Below are 6,003 nucleotides of genomic sequence, written 5' to 3' on the forward strand. Positions count from 1 at the left end.
ATATCAGAGCCATGAACGCCTATACAGCCCGGGACGACGACCAGCCAAAACGCAAAGGTGGGGGAGGACTAGCCAGCAACACCAGCAGGGAGACCCTGACGACCGGAGACGCGAGTAACGGACCTCGTGAAGATCAAGTGACTGACGACAAAAAGCTGTGTCCTGTGATCTGTGGAAATCAGGATGACCTTTGGCCAAATGTATGACAGTCTACCTCCCCAGAAAAAATAAAAGAATAATATGAACGGTTCTACGATCACTGTATTTGGTAAATGATTTTAAACTCCGCCGAGAAATTTTCGGAGATCCAAAAGCCTCGTATTGGGGAAACTAGAGGTTAACTGTATAGGTAATGAGTTGCTATAGGATCGTTCAATTTACCAGTAGTAAAGAATAACGGAAAACAGTATATAAGGGTAAGCTATACTTATGTGTCCATGCAAACAGTGGTTTACACGCAGAACTCTCGCATCCCTTTTATGGGGCTCCTTCAGCTTTGAGGCTCGGTTATAATTGGATACAGAGAGCTGACTGACTCCTCCCGAACAAGAAGTTTCTCCATGAGACTGTAATCCCTTTCGTCAGCTTACAATGATAAAGAATCGCACTAAGGGAAATTTTTTCACTCGCTGTGTAACCACCTGGCGCGATATATATATATATATATATATATATATATATATATATATATATATATATATATATCTTTTTTCTTCTTTCATACTATTCGCCATTTCCCGCGTTAATGGGGTAGCGTTAAGAACAGAGGACTAGACCTATGAGGGAATATCCTCACCTGGCCCCCTTCTCCGTTCCTTCTTTTGGAAAAAAAAAAAAAAAACGAGAGCGTAGTCATGTGTGCGCGACTACGTACAGTGAGCGTAGGATGATAAGAGCAGTAAGTGCTCAGTGTCTTCTTTATGGTCGCTGCATCTTGGGTATGCAGGGTCTTGAGAATATGCTGCAATGATGCTTGTAGCGTAGAAGAAATGGGTGATCTCGAGAGATAGACGGGTAAGTGTAACTCGTGCTGGGGAGTAAGGCTTCTGTTGAAGCTTTGCGAGTTACTTTGTGTATGGGATTTGCCAGCGTTCAATTTGTTTAGGGTGGTGGATCCGTGAGTCGAGGTTGCTGAAGTGTGAGGCAGGGTGGGTGGTGAGCTATGGAGAGGTTTGGGTGAGAAGGATATAGTCCTGCTGCACATAAACGAATCCCGAGCATGTTGAGACGACACTGCATCGAGAGGACCTTTGTTTCGCTGTGTAGGTACTGAATACCTGTAGTTGCACAGCAGCCTGTGATTCTTCTGAGTGCACTATTCGGTGTGGTACGCAGTTTTATTACATTTGCTTTTGAGAGGACGAAGGACAAGGCAGGTTAGTTGTTGGTGAAAGTGAGACGGAGGCATTGGTTGCAGAAGATGGTTAGGTTAGGTTAAGTTAGGTTAGGTTAGGTTGGGTTAGGTTAGGTTATTTTAGGTTAGGTTAGGTTAGGTTAGGTTCTTTACATCAAATCTGGTGCCAGTTAAATTATCTGAAGGCATTTAGTTGGCTTGTACCTCCTGTGTTGACCTACTGGCGTGGGGAGTAAATTTCATGTGTGTATCGTACGTGATGCCTAGAATGGTTGGTATTGTGTTCAGAGGAAGCGATTGTCTGGTCAAGGTGGCAGGAGGGTGTGAGCTGGATTCGTTTTTGTGTGGTATTAAAAGGGTGAGTGAAGACTTCTTTTCGAGAGGTGTAAATATTGCTCCTCTGGGTTACCCATCGTTCCAGCTGTGTCACGTAGGGCTGCATGTGTGATGTTGCTATCGTGGTGTCAGGGTGTGGAGATGTGGTCGTGAGGTCGCCTGTATTCGGCAGGACCCTCATGCTGTGGTCTGCTAGAGGTACAGGCAGGTCTTGTAGGGAGAGACTCAAGACTGAAGAGAGATGGAGAAGGAACTGTTAGACTGAACGGTACAGACTCAATCGTTTATTACTCTGTATATTGTTTAATGGCCGATCGACTTCGTATAGGCTATCAAGCCAAAATTCATAGCAGGCACGCTAAACTTGCTTAAACAAATGTGGTTAAATAGAATTAGATTGCATTAGAATCGATTTTCTTTGACAGTCATGCGGAGAAAATAGAAAAAAAAAACTTGAGTTTACGATATTCCTACTTTGTGAACGTAACTGTTTTGCATCTGTCAAGGAAAAAGAAAAGATTGCATAAGATATTCCGCGAAGGATCATTCTGTCTCACACTGTCGTTGGAGGAATGCGGATCCTAGCGATTTGGATACGAGAGTCGGTCCTCACTGAGCCTCGAACTGCACACATCACATACCATAATCTTAACGTGCACATCAACCCAGCCAGCTCGGGGCCATGGAGACGGAAGTTTAAGTTTCCCACCTTAGCGCTTCCCCTCTTCTGAAGGTGGTGATGGATCATGTCACGGAAGAAAGCTTGTATTTCGAATGAAGGACCATGGGATGACGTCAGAGCGAGGTGGTTTACGTAAGGTGTATACAACGGAGGCAGTTTTGTAAGACGTTGCGTATCGCTGGCCTATTGGCCAGAGGGTAAACACACACACACACACACACTTATTCAAAGGTGATGGAAAACAATGACGCTGTGATGTTAACAGGCAAATATTTACGATAACAGCCACAGTGTGCTGGGACACTGGAATGTTTACAGTGGGAAGGATGGAGTGGTTTGTTGATCACGGTGACGCCAGCAGCACTGGCGAGATGGTTGAAGATAGGCAACTCTAAAACAACACACAATGATAATGTTGGCAGTACCGATCGCGAGGTGATGATAATGTTGGCAGTACTGATCATGAGGTGATGATAATGTTGGCAGTACTGATCACGAGGTGATGATAATGTTGTCAGTACTGATCACGAAGTGATGATAATGTTGGCAGTACTGATCACGAGGTGATGATAATGTTGGCAGTACTGATCATGAGGTGATGATAATGTTGGCAGTACTGATCATGAGGTGATGATAATGTTGGCAGTACTGATCATAAGGTGATGATAATGTTGGCAGTACTGATCATGAGGTGATGATAATGTTGGCAGTACTGATCACGAGGTGATGATAATGTTGTCAGTACTGATCACGAAGTGATGATAATGTTGGTAGTACTGATCACGAGGTGATGATAATGTTGGCAGTACTGATCATAAGGTGTTGATAATGTTAGTATAACTGTAGCATCTTTATCATAGTAGAAGCATCATCAGTAATAATGGAAAGTCTTTCGTATATAAAATGTTAAGTTTTGTGACACTGGCGGCTGCGTCAAGGATAATGCCAACAACTGGGCAGGTCTGGCGAGACCTTGGTGTACGACACACGACCAACTGATCATGTCAACAGCCCAGAGCGCGGGTGACAGGAACTACCAGTGTACTTGGAATGAATCATTTGTCACCATAGTTTGGCGGAGCATCGTTCTGGGACATGAGTTCAGATCCTCCCTCAAGTTTTTACAGTGGCATAATAACAAAAGTCAAGGTCAAAGTGCATTTGACTTTGAAATATTTTTTTCCCTCTGCCTTCCTTCTATTACCCATTTTCTTTAATTCATTTTTCAGTCCCCATTTTCTTTAATTCATTTTTCAGTCCCATTTCGGACGCCCGTGTTATCCACGCTAATCCACATGTACTTATAAAAAGATGAAAAAAAAAACACACAAAACAGACACACTATTGTGGATGTTAGTAAACGCTAAGAGGTCCTCTTAATCACTTATGCTGTGGTGATGAGAGGTGAGAATACCGTGGCTTAATCATGCTGAAGATGGTCGAGAAGAATGAGCTTCTATTAAGCAATGACGATCATTTATCATGATGATTACGGCACTGGTGTTCAACTCTGAGGTCTCTCTGAGATAGTGACGGTGTAGACGAATCGTCACAGCCACGAGGACAATGTCCAAATGTCTCAGAAGTTAGTGACTGAAGGTCTTACATCTTTGCCGTCGTCAAGCCCCCGCAACAAGAAGCTGATGACTCCAGAAACAATAATTGCTGGCACTAACGGAGGAGAGGGAGGGAGAGATATATCAAGGTCCAACATCACACAATATATCGCGACTCGTGACGGCAAACTCGTGGAAATGACGCAGCGGACGGTCAACAAAATGATCGAATAACAAAGTCCCTTGTGTGACAGGACGAAGCAGACGACGAGTGAACTGTCTCCAAGGTTGATATCACACCACGAACACGGGTGTCTCACTGCTGGTGCTGGCTGGTGTTGGTAGTCTCCTCCTGCTGGTGCTGGTGGTCTCCTCCTGCTGGTGCTGGTGGTCTCCTCCTGCTGGTGCCAGTAGTCTCCTCCTACTGGTGTTGGTGGTCTCCTCCTGCTGGTGTTGGTGGTCTCCTCCTGCTGGTGTTGGTAGTCTCCTCCTGCTGGTATTGATAGTCTCCTTCTGCTGGTGCTGGTGGTCTCCTCCTGCTGGTGCTAATGATCTCCTCCTGCTGGTGCTGGTGGTCTCCTCCTGCTGGTGCTAATGGTCTCCTCCTGCTGGTGCTGGTGGTCTCCTCCTGCTGGTGCTGGTGGTCTCCTCCTGCTGGTGCTGGTGGTCTCCTCCTGCTGGTATTGATGGTCTCCTCCTGCTAGTGCTGGTGGTCACCTCCTGCTGGTATTGGCAGTCTCCTCCTGCTGGTGTTGGCACTCTCCTCCTGCTGGTGTTGGCAATCTCCTCCTGCTGGTGTTGGCAGTCTCCTCCTGCTGGTATTGATGGTCTCCTCCTGCTGGTATTGATGGTCTCCTCCTGCTGGTGCTGGTGGTCTCCTCCAGCTGGTGCTGGTGGTCTCTTCCATCGCAACACGTGAGTCATCCATCGTTGTCTCCGGAGCCACATTGCAACAGCAGCAACACCAGTCATACCTTTATTTTCACTTTACTTACAACATTTCCCCGAAGGGTCGTGTAAATGGCATGCAGTAACCACTCACACCTACACACACACACCTACACACACACACCTACAAACACACCTACACACACACACACACACACACACACACACACACACACATACATACATACAAGAAGGTCGAATCGGCTTGAGTGACCTTACCATTTGGTTATCTGCTCTTTTACCTTTTTTGTTCCTTCTTCGAGTCGCATGAGACACCGAGAGAACATTAGTCTCGTGTATATTCGTTCCAATTAATTTTTAAGGTCAGGAGTTACATGGTCGATACTCAGGGGCTCATGAATACAGGTGTTCGTCTTAAGTCACTCTGTCCGAATGTACTCTAAATGACTATTATGGAGAGTCAGAAAATGGTGTGTGTATGTGTGTGTGTGTGGGGCCTGCTGCATCTGCCTTCCAGCACGTACACATCATTTGGGAGAAGCTGAACACTGTTGTGTCAGTACATCTTATTGTGTCTTGATCGATGACAGTAGTTTTATACAGCTCCTGTTCTTCGTGATGTAGTTTGGGAATACTTTAGCACTGGAATTCCTGCGTGGGCGAAGTTACACAGACTCTGTGCCATACGGTAATTGGGTAAAGAGACATTACTCATCTTTACTGTTTACTTTCCTTGCATCTCATCATATAGTCCTTTCCACAACAATTAACAGGGTTGCTATTTGCATTGCTCCAAGTTAGACGTAAATGTAAGGATTTGATGAATCTGTCAAGTTACTAGGGTCCCGAAGGTGCATCGTCAGGTAGGTCTACCAGGAAAATAGGCCGCCTCACCTGGGCCTCGAGGGATGTCTGCTCCTCCCCTGCTTCCAGTCCCCAACCCGGCAATAAGTTTCCCAATGTTTGCCACCAGGAGGTTTCTCTTAAGCAGAGTAGATTTGCATGCCTGAGAGGAATGAATGATATCTTGATGATTCTGATGAATACATATCTGTTGGCTTGACTCCCTCTGGCGCAAGCACGACACAAACAATTGTAGTTCGTCACTTGTTTGGTCACAGAGACACCCTACACACGACAAACCATTAAGAGGCAATATTGCTTGA

General features: G+C 45.6%; 1 protein-coding gene across 1 annotated transcript in view; it reads right to left on the reverse strand.

Annotated features, from left to right (window-relative positions):
- The window catches only part of LOC139760550 (BRCA1-associated protein-like), a 158,272-nt gene that overhangs the window by 129,379 nt on the left and 22,890 nt on the right, over window positions 1–6,003 (reverse strand). The window lies entirely within an intron of this gene.

This window comes from Panulirus ornatus, chromosome 37 (genome assembly GCF_036320965.1).
Source record: "Panulirus ornatus isolate Po-2019 chromosome 37, ASM3632096v1, whole genome shotgun sequence".
Taxonomy (NCBI): domain Eukaryota; kingdom Metazoa; phylum Arthropoda; class Malacostraca; order Decapoda; family Palinuridae; genus Panulirus; species Panulirus ornatus.